We start from the raw sequence: 14,852 nt of genomic DNA on the forward strand, positions 1-14,852 counted from the left end.
AAAAAATAAATAAAAAAATAAATAAAAAAAAAAAATATATATATATATATATATATATATATATATATATATATATATATATATATATATATATATATACATATTGTTTTAGGTAACACTTTATTTTACAGTGTTCTTGCTACATATGTTACATGTAATTACCATAGTAATAACAGTAAATGATGCATAATTGCATGCAATTAACTCTCAACCAAATCCTAATCCTACCCTAACCCTATAGTAAGTACATTTAGTTAATGAATATTACACTGTACTTAAATATTTAATTACACTGTAACAATGACACCTTAAAATAAAGTGTAACCATGTTTTATATATAAAATTATGCTATAGTATCAATATATATATATATATATATATATATATATATATATATATATATATATATATATATATATATATATATATATATATTGATACTAAAGCACAATTGTTTATTCTTTTCACTTCCAACAGTGTATTATTTGTACAGGTTTCAAACGACACAAAATTAAAATTAAGTAAACAACACACATTATATTTTCTAAGCTAATAAATGAGATTGCTGTTTTCAAGAAGTGAGTCTTTGATGGGAAATGTTTGATTTGTGGGTTTTGGCTACCAAAAAGACAACATATTATGATCTATGAAAGCCAAGCCCAACTACCATTGAGAGGCCAGAGAGATGTTTTACTGGGTCTCTTTGTTCCCAGAAGAGATCTATGAGTGTTAGCACAGTTAAGCAGCTTTATTACTGGTAAACAACATGCATATCGAATTCATTCACAATGTTACTGTCTCCTGTGGTTGCGAACGGGAATGACTCACTGTCTAATTTTCCGTCTTTATCGTCATCTCTCGATTCTTTTGGCACGAGTTGACTGACATCCAACAAAACCAATGACTAATTGAGTCCATTTAAGCTCTTCAACCACTTAGTAATAACTCAATAATATCAAAGAAATGTGCCTGGTCGATATGAAGTCAGAATTGAAATTGATTTTATCATTATCAGTTACTTTCGGCTCTGCCTGGTAATGAACTCTTTATAGATTTTTCTTGTTTTCAAAATTCAACTTTCTATTCCCACACCAAACACCCCTTAACAGAATCTATATGAGCCGATATGCATTACAGAGAGAAACACACTAAACGTCACCATTCAGATGCACATTCTGCATTCAACGAGATTTGTTTTATTAACAATGAAGGCAGGCGTTTGCATATCTGATTTAAAAATGTCAACATTTCTTGGAAAGGCCACTCTTAAAACTAGATCTGATCAAGTGGTTTTCGCCAGACGTTGTGACTCATGCTTTTTTGCTTAAATGTGAAGACGCAACTCTATGCATGTTTTGTAAGATTCCCCTCTGTGTTAAATTATTTTATTGGAATGTCCTGGGTTTAATACAAGTAAAATTCTCTTTTATGAAGTTATTTCACTTAAGGACGTATTTAGTAAGATTATGCTTGAAAAGGTTTTGGATTTTTTATTATAGGTTAATTTAAAAATATATATATATAAAATATGATATTTGTTGTATTTGTTTGCTTGGTTTCATTGTATTTATATTAATATCTGTATTTTTGTCATTTAATTTTTGCCATGAAAATAGCCTTAGATGCTGACATGGCATTAAAAAAACAATCTATCTATCTTGGAAAGGGAGAACTTTGGGATAATGTCTCTCTAAGGGAACAACTGTATGGTACAGCCTACGGCCTTGGGCACATTGCAAGACAGAGGCTTATTGAAATCATGTTTTTTGTCTTGTTTTCAACATTTTGTTGCATACTTTACACACTCAAGCTTATATGAGCCTAACACACCGGATATGTTCTTGCCATTTTTGTCTTCACGCTTTTAGTTTCATTTGCTGTTGTTCATTGCTGCTCTTGTGCTTGTCGGAGACGCACCTGACAACTGGCTGGCTAGATTCAGATAAACTGTCATGTATCATAGCGGCTCAATCTGAATGCAACGTCTCTCACAGGTACAAGAGCTTCTCTGGCAGGCATTGTGAGTCGAATGCAACCTGGGATTTTGTGTTGTAGACTTAAAACATGCTCTTGGCTTGGATTTCAGAGCTCAAAACCAATGGCTTGACGGACAGTGCGTGTTTAAGCCTTATATATATATATATATATATATATATATATATATATATATATATATATATATATATATATATATATATTATTATATTATTATATAAGCGTTCAATCACAATGATGCTGCACTCTCTGATTCATCTTTTAAAATAGTCTGATTATTCTACAACGTAGGACACTTTCACTCTAGCGACTTCTATCAAACTCACATTCAAATAGTTTTAGATTATTCTATTTTTTTACGAGATTGAATTCTATAGCTTTAATGAATGTACTGTGATCGTTGACTGATCTGCAAGGAAACTGTTATTCTCTGACAAACATCCACTCTGTCATAACACTCATTCAGAAAGTGAACTTCCTCAAGAACTTTGTTCAGGACTGATGTCAGTGATGTCAAAGGCTTTGACTCTCGTTTGTCTTGTGTTGCCATGACATATCAGGTGGAGATTTACATGTGATTGAGCAGGGCTGAGAACGTGCAGTTACACACACACACACACACACGCACGCACGCACGCACGCACGCACACACACACACACACACTAGGTATTGGCATGGAGGACTTTCCATAAGATCATCTCTCAATGCAAATCACACCAGCTATTAGGCTAACTGAAATAACACCATAGCAATCTCTAGATATGGTGAAGGGAATGTGATGATGTGGGATATTTTATTTCCAAAGGCCAAGGGAACTTTATCAGGATGCATAGTATCCTTAATGTACTTTAGTTATCCAAAAATAGTGCTGAATTTCAACTAAATATATTTGATTGATGCTAAAGTGAAACTATAGCAAGAATACTTTAGGTTGACTTTAAATATATTGCATTTAAAGACTGATATTATACAGAGATCATACCATCCTTACTATTAGTGATATTAAAATAAACATTGGGCTTAATATTAAGAAATGTGCGTTGTGCATTAATGAAATACTCCAAACACAGTTGAATTATAATAATGTAAATGTTTAATTTAAGTAAAATCAAAGATTGTTTCTTTTATTTGACCACTTTGAACATGATTACCGATGAAGGAAATCGAGTTGAAAAAAACAGAAGAGTGACTGAAGTGATTTTGAAGTTAAATGGATGGAAACAAAGATGCTGTTATAGCATAATGATGATTTTCTTTTTTTTCCTAATGTACAGCCATTTAAATGTGTTTTCTATACTGGATAACGTCTCGGTTACGTATGTAACCCTCGTTCCCTGAGTAGGGAACGGAGACGTTACGTCGGATGACGACGAATGGGGGTTTCGCTTAGAACACCTATCGACTTCGAGTATTACAAAACGAGCCAATGGCGATGAAATGCCATGGGTCTGCGGAATTTGCATAGCGTATCTCCGCCCCACCGCGTGGGTATAAAGGAGGACGCCGGCAACATGCAGGTATGTCTTCGCTGAGGAGCCGAGACTGAACTCAGGCGTCTGCCCAGCGGTACAGCGGAAGTGGCAGGGAGACGTAACGTCTCCGTTCCCTACTCAGGGAACGAGGGTTACATACGTAACCGAGACGTTCCCTTTCGTAGTCACTCCGAGTTACGTCGGATGACGACGAATGGGGGTCCCCGTGAAATCACGCCACCTTCACAGCTGTCTTCCAGTGCCCTGCGAAAGTCTGATCCCCTTGTCGTGATACTGGCACAGACGAAGGAGTCCTACTTAACACAGGAATACCAAGGTACACTGGGAAGCATATCTCAGAGGAGATATGCCGCAGCATGCCTACCCGTAGGGAGGACTTAAGATACACATATGGCCGGAGGGCTACATATGGGTGAACACTGAAGTGACCAGCCCGAGGGGTGGCAACTTTCAACTCCAGGAGGGCAAGATGGCTTGCCAAGGGAAAGACACATGCTCAAGGAGGCTTACAGTGGAAATACACATGTGGGGGTTACTCAGGGAGGAACCATGCACACGGAGGCACCTAGCCGACGCCCAGGCAATAGACACTGGCGCCAGCGTCAACAGTGCAGGAGGAACTCAGGGCTTCAAAGAGGAAGGCTCACCTAAGGAATAATCGCACGTATCCAGTCCGTGGAGTGGAATGGCGAGCAAGCGAAGACACCTGAGCGGGTCCAGCACGAGAGGACACAGGCTCCACTCGGAGATTATAGAATCTGGCGAATGTGTTGGGTGTCGCCCAGCCTGCAGCTCTACAAATGTCTGCCAGCGAGGCGCCATGTGCTAGAGCCCAAGAGGAAGCCACACTCCGAGTGGAGTGGGCTGTCACACCAAGGGGGCACGGTCGGCCTTGCTGTTGGTAAGCCAAAGCAATGGCGTCCACTATCCAGTGAGACAACCTCTGCTTTGAGAGAGCCTTTCCCTTCAGTCTCCCACCATAACAGACAAAGAGCTGGTCTGAGGTCCTGAAACACTGCGTTCTGTCTACGTAAGCGCGGAGAGCGCGTACTGGACAGAGCAGTGCCAAGGCTGGGTCTGCCTCCTCCCGGGGCAGCGCTTGCAGGTCCACCACCTGGTCCCGGAGGGGAGTGGTGGGAACCTTGGGCACATATCCAGGCCGGGGTCTCAGGATCACGTGAGAGTGACCGGGCCCGAATTCCAGGCACGCTTCGTCAACGGAGAATGCGTGCAGGTCCCCTACCCTCTTGATGGAGGCCAATGCAACCAGGAGCGCTGTCTTCATAGACAGGAACTTAAGCTCAACTGGTTGCAGAGGCTCAAAGGGAGCCCTCTGCAGGGCATTTAAGACCACTGAGAGGTCCCAAGAGGGAACGAGAGGAGGGCGAGGAGGATTCAGTCTCCTCGCTCCTCTCAGGAACCTGACGATCAGGTCGTGCTTCCCCAGAGACTTACCTTGAACTGCTTCGTGATATGCGGCGATAGCGGCCACATACACCTTCAGGGTGGAGGGAGACAGCCTTCGCTCCAACCCATCTTGCAGGAAGGAAAGCACGACAGAGATCGAGCATCTCCTGGGGTCTTCTCGACGAGAAGAGCACCAGTTGACGAAGAGGTTCCACTTCAACGCATAGACATGTCCCGTGGACGATGCTCTAGCGGAAGTGATGGTAGCCGCCACCGCTGGTGGCAGGGAACTCAAACCTGACTCGTCCCGTCCAGGAGCCACACGTGGAGCCTCCAGAGATCGGGTCGAGGGTGCCAAAGGGTGCCGTCTCTGAGAAAGGAGATCCTTCCTCAGAGGAATTGGCCAAGGAGGTACTGTCGCGAGGAGTACCAGTTCGGAGAACCAGGTCCGGGTGGGCCAATACGGCGCAACCAGAATGAGCTGCTCCTCGTCCTCCTTGATCTTGCACAAGGTCTGTGCGAGAAGGCTCACTGGGGGAAACGCATATTTGCGTAGGCCCCGCGGCCAGCTGTGCGCCAGTGCATCCGTGCCGAGAGAGCCCTCAGTCAGGGGATAGAACAGGGCGCAATGGGTCGAGTCGTGAGAGGCAAACAGATCTATCTGTGCGTCCCCGAACTGGTCCCAAATCAGCTGAACCGACTGGGGATGGAGTCTCCATTCGCAGGAGATGGGCCGAAACCGTGACAGCTCGTCGGCTGCAAAGTTCCGATCTCCCGGAATGTAGATAGCACGAAGGGACCTCAGGTGCTTCTGACTCCATAAGAGGAGGTGGCGTGCGAGTTGCGACATACGGCGGGAGCGTAGACCACCCTGACGGTTGATGTACGCTACAGTCGCGGTATTGTCTGAACGGACTAGTACGTGTTGACCCCTGAGCAACGTGAGGAAACGGTGCAGGGCAAGGCGTACTGCCAGCAACTCGAGGCAATTGACAAGCAGAAGGCGCTGGGGTCCTGTCCAGGAGCCCGCGGCAGCATGTCCGTTGCACATGGCGCCTCAGCCCGTGGAAGAGGCATCTGTGGAGACAACAACATGCCTGGAAACTCGTTCTAGGGGAACACCGGCCCGTAGAAACTGAGGTTCCACCACGGGGTGAAGGTCTGACGACAGGTCGGAGTTACTGTAACTCGGAGCGTGCCATGATGCCATGCCCACCTCGGGACTCGATCGCGAAGCCACAGCTGAAGCGGTCTCATATGAAGCAATCCGAGCGGCGTTGCCGCAGCTGCAGATGCCATATGCCCCAGGAGCCTCTGAAACAATTTCAGTGGGACCGCACTCTTGTTTAATGGCTGAGTGGAGAAGGCGACCAAGTCCATGCCGAGAAAAGAGCTCCCCTGCACGGGGCAAAGTTTACTCCTTTCCCAGTTGACCCGAAGGCCCAGACGAGCTAGGTGCCGGAGCACTGGGTCCCTGTATTCACAAACCTGGTCTCAGGAGTGAGCTTAAGACAGCCAGTCACCGAGATAGTTCAGGATGCGAACCCCGTGCTCCCATGGAGGAACAAGGGCTGCCTCAACAACCTTGTGAAGGCGCGAGGAGACAGGGCTAGCCCGAATGGGAGAACAGCGTACTGACATGCGCGCGCCCTGACAGCAGAACGTAGGTACGGTCTGAGTCGAAGGAGAACGGAGACATAAGAGTAGGCGTCCTTCAGGTCGATCGCTGCAAACCAATCCTGTGGCCGCACACATCCAGAAATGCGTTTGGCCAGGAGCATCTTGAACGGCAGCCTGAGAAGGGAGCGGTTCAGATGCATAGGTCCAGGATTGGCCGTAACCCACCAGACTTCTCCGGGACAATGAGGTAGGGACAGTTAACCCGGACCTCATCTCGGCTGGAGGGACAGTCTCAATCGCACCCTTCGCCAGTAGGGAGCAACCTCCGCTCTCATGATAGGGGCATAGCCACCGACGAAAGTGGAGCGGACTCCCGTGAAGACGGGAGGAGACCGTGCGAACTGAATCGCATAGCCGAGCCGATGGTTCGCACGACCCAGCGGAACAGATAGGGAGCTCTAGTGCAGGCTCCCAACTGTGCCAGCGGAGTGAAGAACCACAGACGTCCCCCCGGTGGTGCAGCGAAGCGGAAATGACCAGCCCAGACGAGGGCGGCATAGCGGCCCGGTGTGGGGGCAAGGTCATAACCGCACCCTGACAGAGGAGGCCAGGGAAGGACCAGCGTTCCACGGGGGCCTGCTCTGTCAGGGGTCTGGCGACAGAGGGGGACAGGGGCGAAACGGTCCGTGGACGGCACGCCGTGTCAACCACCTCTGGGGCAGAGGGGGAAGAGGAGAGCACGGCTTGTGGGCGGCGCTCTGTGTCGTCCGAGAACTCTGTATGCTCAGAGAGGAGAGAGTCAGTTCTTCCTGAATAAGGATTCTTCCCCAGCCCTCCACCGGGGAAAGGAGTGGCCCTGCTACCAACTCCTGGAAAGAACTGAGTCTCATCTCTGAGCAGCCCATCTCAAAAGTGCCGCTTAACCCGGCGTTTAGCGGGGTGCGGGGCTGGAGAGGGCTGAGGCATCCCCCTACGGTCTTCCAGAGCCAGGCCCGGGTGAACGGGCGGGGTTGGAACCGTGGGAGGGAGCCTTCGGCGGTGGGCAGACTGAGGGATCTGAGCGGACGGCGGGGCCGTCGGGCAGAATAACCTCAATCTGCTCACGGGCGGTTGAGAACTGTGGGCAGAAGCACTCAACCGCACCGCCGAAGAGGCCGACCTGGGAGATGGGGTGTCGAGCAGACGGGTCCGCCCGACATCTTGCACATCAGACCGGTCAGCCCCAAACTGGTGAACATCACCTGACTCCGAGAGCGTACGGCCACTTTCGTCGCTCGGAGAGCAAGGTCAGTGGCGGCGCGCAGCTCACTGAAGAGCCTCGGGTCAGTCCCGCCCTCCTGCATGTCCATGAGCGTCTGGGTCAGGTAGACCAGCAGAACGGTCATGGGATGCAGTGAGGCAGCTGCCTGTCCTGTGGCACTATAGGATTTCGCCACAGATTACTGTGACGAAAAGAACTACAGGCTTGGACGGGTGCTTAGGATTGCGCCGGGAAGCACTCTGAGGACACAGTAGCATGGCAACAGAGCGTTCAACCGGGGGAACCCCAGTGTACCCATGGGCAGCGGCCCCTGAGGGGAGGAAAGGCGGATGAGACCAACGAGAGGACCCGTGAACTCATCATGCACGTCCGGGAGGAAAGATATTGGGGTTTGCCGTGGACGCGTCGGCGGCCTCACCCAAAAACCAATCGTCCCGGGAAAGCATGGCCATCATCTCCGGATCAGACTCAGGCACAGCCGTATGCACACCAAGGGGTGGCAGCTGTGAAGAGTCGTCATTTCCAGAAGAATCAAGCCCACCTAGTGATGCTGCTACAGACACAGCATCATCCTCTGTAGCTTCAAATGAAAACACACGGGCCACCCGTGGGTAGACTCGTGGAATCATCAGTTCGCTAGCGGGCACCGTCATTAAAGAGGGGGGGCTGGGGCGTGGACACAGAGTCGGCGCCTTGTTCCAGACCAACACCCTCAGGTCACCCTGTCCACCAGCCGAAGATCGGGTAGTGGATGAGGGGACTCTCACTCTTGCGAGTTCACCGAGTCTCGACCTATATATGACGCGATGATCACGTTCCCAGAGAGAACATGAGTCATCCACGAGCGCTGTTCAAGCATGATCAAAGCCCAAACACACTAGACAGCGCTCGTGCCCATCAGAGTCCGATACCAGTCCGCTGCAACCAGAAATGCACGGGCGAGCCGTCTTTAAAAAGACGTGCCGCGTGCGAGCTCTTTTATGAGAGGAGAAAAAAACTCCGCGATGTTGAAGCGCACAGGGAGACACACACACACTGGCAGATCACTGCACAGATCAGCAGGCACTGTGAGCTCGCTGCAGATCGCCGTCACACCAACACCGGAGAGAGAAGCTCGTCTCATAGAGCGAAGTCAGAGATGATTGTGGAGTGAAGAAATATTCTTGGCTCCGAAGCGAAAACATACCTGCATGTTGCCGGCGTCCTCCTTTATACCCACGCGGTGGGGCGGAGATACGCTATGCAAATTCCGCAGACCCATGGCATTTCATCGCCATTGGCTCGTTTTGTAATACTCGAAGTCGATAGGTGTTCTAAGCGAAACCCCCATTCGTCGTCATCCGACGTAACTCGGAGTGACTACGAAAGGGAACCAATGTTACGCCTTTCACTTCCGTTTTTAACTACTGCTACAAAAAAAAAAAAAAAATTTCCTGAATCTGTCAAACAAACTAGAAAAGTTTTGCTCGCATCAGTCTGCACTGTTAAAACGGATCAGTTCCGTATGTTGTTCCTGTTCCATCAGACAAGAGCGTCTTCTCCCTCCGAATACATGGTGACATTTCAACAGGATCTTCAGCAGAAGACTGAACCATCTGAGGAATAGTTCCTGGCATGTCATGACAGCACACATCCAGCACACATCACAAACGAGAAATGAGGCTTGACACAAAAAAACAGCAGCATAGGAAAGGCCACCAGTCTCCCCGACTGATGTGTGTGTGTGTGGATCAGCATCAGGACATCATGAATCAGGGCCCGGTTAACTTTGTGTTAATCTGTGGCGTTGAGGATCTTTGTGTGGACTAAGCAGAACTGCTTACCAATTCTATAAACCTCATCACATTAAAGACAAAAAAGAAGGGTTCCTTTCTCCTGTTTAGCATTTCAACAAAATTTCAACAAAAATTGACTCCAATGGCCTCCGAAGGACAAAAAACACCCTTCAACTGAGGCTACGTTTATATATATATACATAGTATAATGAATATATTAATTATTTTACTTTATAGTAGAATAATTACAATATGTATGTCTTCATTTCATCACTAGCAAGAGTTAAACCATTGAGCTTTTATTTTGGTGGAAAACTGCAGTGAAGCCTTTTAAGTTTCTGTGACAATAGGTTTACAAACGCTCATTACAAATGAGTTAAGATGTTGCAATCATCTGTCCACGATAATTATCCTAATCAGTGAGGGACGAGTTTCATTCGAAAGCTCAAAATGTAGTTTTAGGTGTTTGTTTAAATCAGTATGAGCAACAGTAATAGTGATGCTTGCTTTAGCCGGCACTATTAATAATGCATTCTTTATTTAATGTGTCATTAAGCAGACACTTTCTTATACAAAGCGACTTGCACTTACTTTCAGACAGCGTCCCTCGGGCAACCTGGATCCCAGGAACGCTGCGGTTCATTAATCACGTCTTCCAGGCCTTGAACACAACAAGCTTGGAGTTACTAGCCTGGATTTTAACCACTAATCTAGTGCTGCCACAGTGGGCATGGTGCAGTATATTTCAATGATGATAGCTGATATTTCTTACTCTTAAGCTTGAAACATTTCATTCGTCATAATTCCTTGAGTTGCACTAGTAATTCATAACCCTTTTGAAAAACAAGTATACTTCAGCAAAAAGAAAAGGCTAATTATTATGGGAATACTATTATTTAAAAATAATTTAAGTGCAAACTGTATGTTTTAGGCCACTTGATTGGATGTAAATTGCAATTAAAGCCTACCTGTAGTCAATCATTTTATCCCTTAAAACTCATCTTTGATCACCAAAATGAGATGTTTATCCGTTTTGTCCTTTAAAAAAAATTATTCATGCCTTCAAATATTTTGAATGTAACTTGACACCCTTGCCTCATTTGGTATACGCAATTCTATGAATATGCAAATGAGCCCCGCCTCCACTCACTCACTCAGCTCAGAGATCCACTCGTTGACGATCACACGTTGATCTGATTGGTTACAAGGTAGTTTGTGACGTCAGAAACACCAGCGATTTCAAACCGTGTTTTTGAGACTGTCTTTGGTTCACTGCAGTTTTCAGGAGAAAATACTCAGCAATGCTGTCGACTTATGAATTTACACATGATTTGTCTTAAAGCATATTAAAAACACCACATAGACATAAACAACATTAAAAGCTGGATTTTCACCGCAGGGGGAGTTTAAATGAAAGTGCATTACAGCTTAAATTTATATTATATGTAATTCTTTTTTTTTGTTTTTTTTTACCTACTTAAGTTGTATTAAAGTACATCTTTATATGTGATTCCATAATTAGTTCTATTGGTAACTGTTACCATCCAGATACCTGAATAATGACACATCCATTGAGTATTGCAATGTGTTAATGACATTAAATTGTTTGCAATGCATTTGCGAAACATTCAATTCTGCATTTGTGTACATACTGGTCTACTTACAGACAGCAGACCACATCACATCTGGAAATGGTCCACGTTCAGTAGTTCAAGGTAATCGCATCATGAAAGGGCAAATCATTTTTAGTCCGTTTTACTGCTTGAAAAAACATGATAAAACACAGTCTGATGTAATCGGTGTAGTTTAATTAAAACACTCCTGCTGGTATTATGAACTGTTTCTCATCGTCATGTATTAGTTTTCTTTGCTCTGCAGGAACTAAAAGATCTCCGTAATTAAATGCATTCATCTTCTATGGGAGGTCATTTCCACAGGTGATGGTCTCATGCATTAATTAGATTGATATCCTTTTATTCTTTTTCATGCAGAATGTTTTTGCTATCACTTGCATGAGCTTGCATGATGCTCATATTTAATTGGATGTTTTTTCTTATGCTGCCTTTATCACTAAAACTTATATAGAGAAAAGGTGAATTTAATATAGTCAAATGCACTTCATTTGGCAGACGCAAAGAAATGTCCAAGAGACATTAAAGATGAAAATCTAAGAGATCAAAGATAATCATGTGAAGTGTTATCTTTGCGTCAGTGCATTCCATAATAGTGAAGGCATGTCATGTGTGGCAAATACATCGTAGCTATAGTTGTTCACTGTAACTATTGCACAGCTCTGTGGGATACGTGATAATGTTTGGTCAATTGCGGCATTAAAGGGACAGTTCACTTTTAAATGAAAATTCTCTCATCATTTACTCAACCTTATGTCGCTCCAAACCCATAAGACTTTCATTCATCTTTTTTTATGGTTTAATTTGACAGCATCTGTGGTTGGAATCACCTGCAAATGCATTGACTTATCGTTGAGAATCGACATGGTTCTCAGGCTTCTCAAGCACAATGACATTTTTTCTCATGAAAATAGCAATTTAAAGGGTTAGTTCCCCCACAAATGAGTAATTAATGACAGAAATGTCATAGTGTAATGATACAGCGTTCTGAAATAGAACAAGGAAGTGCTGCACTGTTCACACTACGCCAACAGCGTAGGACAATGACGTGGAAGAGAAGAGATTGTTTCATAAAGTTTAAATTTTTTTGAGCACAAAATGTGTTTTCGTCGCTTCATAACATTAAGATTGAACCACCGCAGTCACATGTACTATTTTAACGATGATTTTAACGATGACCTTTCTGGCCCTGAATGTTGCAATGATGTTGCTGCCTATGTGGGATCAGAAACCTCTAAGATTTCATCAAAAAAATATCTTAATTTGTGTTTAGAAGATGAACAAAGTTCTTACGGGTTTGGAACGACATGAGGGCGAGTTATTAATGACAGAATATAAACTTTTGGGTGAACTAACCCTTTAAGTTGCTTTTATCCTTTTTCACACCCACAGATTGCATAACTGCTTCCATCTGTGCCCTGTCACGTGTTGCTCTGGCACTGAGTCTCACAGATATTGCATGTGACGTATAGCACACAGTTGCAGTGCATGGCCTGAGGGTAAGAAGAACTCCTGTTTATACTGAGGGTTAATGATTTAAACATATCCCTAAGCCCAGCTATCATCTTTAGAGTGTAACTTGTCCCGCACTGGAATTAATGATTCCTCATGTAATTTGATAAGTTTAGACTATCTGTTTTTGACTGGAAAAACCTAGAGATCAGAATATTATAACCACGTAAAGTCCCCCTGTAATTGTATCCTTTAAAACTTTCTTTGATCACCAAAATTACATATTTAAACGTTTTTTCTTTAAAAGAAATGCCTTAAAATAGCTTGAATGTAACTCTACACCCTTGCCTCATTTAGTATACGTGGTTCTATGAATATGCAAATGAGCCCCGCCTCCATTCACTCACTCACTCAGAGATCCACTCGTTGACGATCACACGTTGATTTGATTGGTTACAAGGTAGTTTGTGACGTCAGAAACACCAGCGATTTCAAAGCGTGTTTTTGAGACTGTCTTTGGTTCACTGCAGTTTTCAGGAGAAAATACTCAGCAATGCTGTCGACTTATGAATTTACACATGGTGTGTCTTAAAGCATATTAAAAACACCACATAGACATATAAACAACATTAAAAGCTGGATTTTCACAACAGGGGGAGTTTAAAGCTAGGGCTTAAAGTTGTTGGGATTGCACCTAAGAAAACCGTCCTCAACACCCACATTCAGTAGTGTGTGTTAACAATCACTCATTCTGGCAACTGTTCCCAACCCTGGCATAGTGATATTGATAAACGCTAAACGCGGTGTGTTTGGATGGGAGTGTGATGCATCTCCATGCATGTATCCTGTCAGAGGAAGCACACAGTTTTGCTGTGGCCCCTCCGGGCACCATATGGCCCTCGTTCCTTCTGAACAGGAGAAGTCTGTTGTTTCCTTTTTCTGGCAGAGATCGAGCAGATTTGTCTTGATTTTACTGATACAGATCGCATAATGATGCTTTCCACCGAAGCAAATTCACTGGCAATATATCATGTATAAATCTGCGCAGTGGTGCTAAAGTTATCATATTATTTCTAATATACGATATCCGCAGCAGCTGCACAGTGAGTAGTGTGCATACTCATGATACATGACACAAGATTTGTTCTTCTAATGAAACATCTAGCTGCTTCCTGATATACTTCAAGAACTATCGAAGAACGAACAGTGTGAACAAAATCAGAACAAAATGAAGTTGGTGAATGGTAAACGCCTTCAAACTACGATTGTTTTGTGATGATGATGTAATAAGTGGGCAAGTCTATGAGGCTCCGCCTTCTTTGAGGTGGAAATCTTCTCTGGTTTATTTCTTCTGTTCAGTCCGTCAAGGTCAGACGCGAGAAAAAACACGAGCACACCGGAGAGCTGCTTTATAGTAGAAACTGAAGTTTCTATTATTATTGAAAACTGATGCAGTTTTGTTCATGTTTATTGCTATAAAGCTGCTTGCTTTAAAGCCGTCTATTGGATAAAGTGTGATTGTAATAAACCGTATAAATGACCTGACTGGAATGCTGAATTGCAGAGCGGGTGCAATCATAACCACATCTCTGTGATCAGAAGCTTTCTTAACTGTTGTTCACTCAACGTTGTAATTTTTGTTGTGTGATTATTTTGTTATTGAGAGGAAAGTGCACTGCTCATTACATATTCATCTAAACGCTGCTCTCAGCAGCATTAGGATTTTCACATTAAATCACTGCTCAGGTTTTTCAAACTTCTTTTTACCCCTAAGAGAAGAATATCATGAGTATATCAGGCCCCCAGTGGTTCACTGAGTGCTTGATATCGGGCCCCAAGTGCTTCATTGAGTGATTGATATCGGGCCCCCATTGGTTCATTGAGTGCTTGATATTGGGCCTCATTGGTTCACTGAGTGCTTGATATCGGGCCCTCATTGGTTCATTGAGTGATTGATATCGGCACCCCATTGGTTCATTGAGTGCTTGATATCGGCACCCCATTGGTTCATTGAGTGCTTGATATCGGGCCCTCATTTAATTCACTGAGTGCTTGATATCGGGCCCCCATTGGTTCATTGAGTGCTTGATATCGGGCCCCAATTGGTTCATTGAGTGCTTGATATCGGAAACCTATTGGTTCACTGAGTGCTTGATATCGGGCCCCTATTGGTTCATTGAGTGCATGATATCGGGCCCCCATTGGTTCATTGAGTGC

The sequence above is a fragment of the Siphateles boraxobius genome, unplaced genomic scaffold (assembly GCF_051911475.1).
Source record: "Siphateles boraxobius isolate OS27281-9 unplaced genomic scaffold, OSU_SipBor_1 287, whole genome shotgun sequence".
In the NCBI taxonomy this organism is placed as follows: Eukaryota; Metazoa; Chordata; class Actinopteri; order Cypriniformes; family Leuciscidae; genus Siphateles; species Siphateles boraxobius.